Raw genomic sequence first — 2737 nt, forward strand, 5'->3', positions numbered from 1 at the left:
TGTGTGTGTGTGTGTGTGTGTGTGTGTGTGTGTGTGTATGTGTGTGTGTATTGGATCTAGTGGTGTATGAATGAGCTTGGCTTTTCTCTTGTAAAACGAGCTTCGATTTTTTGGTTCCTGAACCATTGCTATGTGGAAGATGAGCAAGTAAAGAGGGAGAGAGAGAGAGAGAGAGAGAGGAAGAGAAAGAGAGAGTGAGAGAGAGAGAGAGAGAGAGAGAGAGAGAGAGAGAGAGAGAGAGAGAGAGAGAGAGAGAGAGAGAGAGAGGAAGAGAGAGAGACAGAGATAGATGAGAGATAAGGGGAGGAGAGAAAGTAGGGATTCTCAGCAGATGAATAATATTTATGCGTGTATATCTTGTTTTAATATATGCGTGACTATGTGCGTGCATGCGAGTTGTGGAGTGTATGTGCGAATGTGTGTGAGAGACAGAGCTAGATGGAGAAATGTGTGTGTGTGTGTGTGCATGTGTGTGTGTGTGTGAGAGAGAGAGTGAGAGGGAGAAAGATTTCTATGTATGTGTGTATACGTATATTGTGTACTTGTTTGTATGTTAAGATATGAATTAGTCGGCCTCTATCGACGAATGGGGTATGTGCATGTGTCTGGATGTTTTAAAGGTATGCATGTGTGATTGTGTGATTTTGTGTATGCCTACGTGTTCGTACGTATGTGTGTGTCTTTGTATATGCAATGGTATCTGTGTTATGGAAAGTGATCGTGATGATGATGATGATGACGTCAGTAAAATATAAAGACGACCATATTCTGCCCAGGTACCTCTCTGGATTATAACCACGTTCTGGTTACTCTGTTTCGGTGTTTCGTTTAGTTCTTTCGTTGGCACTCCAGCCAATCACACTGCACAACCATCACGTGACAGTCTATTTCAATATTTATTACCAAATTGTAAGAAAAACTCAATTTCCATTGATTGGATTTCACAAGCGATGTTTCTGACATTCATTCTTCAGAACCTGCCAATCTTTGTATTGTTATAGGTGTGTGCGTGTATACATGCAAACACACACATGTTTTGTGGTTTGGATGGAAATACAATTATAGAATATAATATTATGTGTACATAATGAAGACAGCGTGCTAGCAGAACCGTTATCACGCCGACAGAGGCATTTCGTTCCGAGTTCAAATTCCGCCTACGAAATGACATAGTTTAGTCCTGAAAAACAACATGATGCCTGTTTCAGGAATCGAATCGATGTCTTGTGATCGTGAGCGCAGCGACCTTTATAATGACCCACAGGACTTTGGTAAGTATTGATGTCTAAATGTAAAAAACCGCCTGGAAAACGATCTATTTCGCAGAATTGCGTTTTTTTTTCGCTACATTATATTTTAAAGTATAACGGGAATCATACTGTAATCTTTATACTGAGGATCCATGATCAATTCCTGCTATGCAATATATAATCGGCCCTCAAAAATACTGAAACGCATTTACAAATACGGATGTATATGCAAAAACACATCAGACACGACAAAGGGGATGTAAGCATGATGAACAGTCGAAGCTTTCATTGGGTGCAGAATATGTGGATTTCAGCACTTTAAGACATGCAATCACAATATCTATCTATCTATCTATCTATCTATCTATCTATCTATCTATCTATCTATCTATCTGCTTCTCATCCAGATTTCGGTGTTTATTTTTGTCTATCACTAATATATGTTGCCGGGGTATTTAGTTTACCATCCCGTTTTGTTGCATGTGCGAGTGTTACGTCCATTTTGAACCGTCTATTTTTTGTGTAAAATTCTCTAAAGTATAGAGGTATTGTTAACAAATGTTTTTCTGCTGTATTTTTCCATTACTTTGCTTTTCATTGGGAGGCATAGAGTTTAATTAATGGCTACTGGCGGAATCAATGCTCATAACACAAAATTTAAATAAAGACAGACAGAGAATAATACATTACTGAATATTCAAGTAATGAACATATATATATAAAGCGATGAAAATTACAATTCTGTTGTGATAGCAATGCATACACCAATCACATGGGCCATGCCATGTCGTCTGTAAACAAGTACCGAACACATGCCGGCGATACCGCTCTTTGGTGATGAGACCGTGAAAGTCTAGAAACGTTCATGGTAGATTTGAAAAGATGACTGTTCCAAACAAACTGGAAGGATGTCATAGACAAATATTAAAAGAAAAATAATTAAAAAAAAGGCAAAAATTAACAAAACGTTGACGTGTTTTAAATATAGTAAATGAACACATACAAATATATGTATGTATATTATGTATAACTAGATATATATGTAGTGCGTGTGTATATATATATATATATATATATACATACATACGTTTATTGGATATATAGAGAAATATGCAAACGCACAAACACACACACACACACACACACACACACACACACACACACACACACACACACACAAGGATACGTTCTTTCAATTATATTTCGTTCCGTTCTTTATTTTATGTCCAAAACCCAACTTTAAATCTCTCGTAAATTTATAAACTCACAAGTTTGCAGACACAAACACATGCAAACACACACGAACCCTCTAGATATAAACGCATACATACATACATACATACATACACACATGCATACACACATGCATACATACACACATAGAGACATACATACATATGCACATACATGCATTATAGATATATATTTAAATGTATATATATATTTATATATATAAATACACATTTGCATACTCATGTAAATGCACA

The sequence above is a fragment of the Octopus bimaculoides genome, chromosome 17 (genome assembly GCF_001194135.2).
Source record: "Octopus bimaculoides isolate UCB-OBI-ISO-001 chromosome 17, ASM119413v2, whole genome shotgun sequence".
Lineage (NCBI taxonomy): Eukaryota > Metazoa > Mollusca > Cephalopoda > Octopoda > Octopodidae > Octopus > Octopus bimaculoides.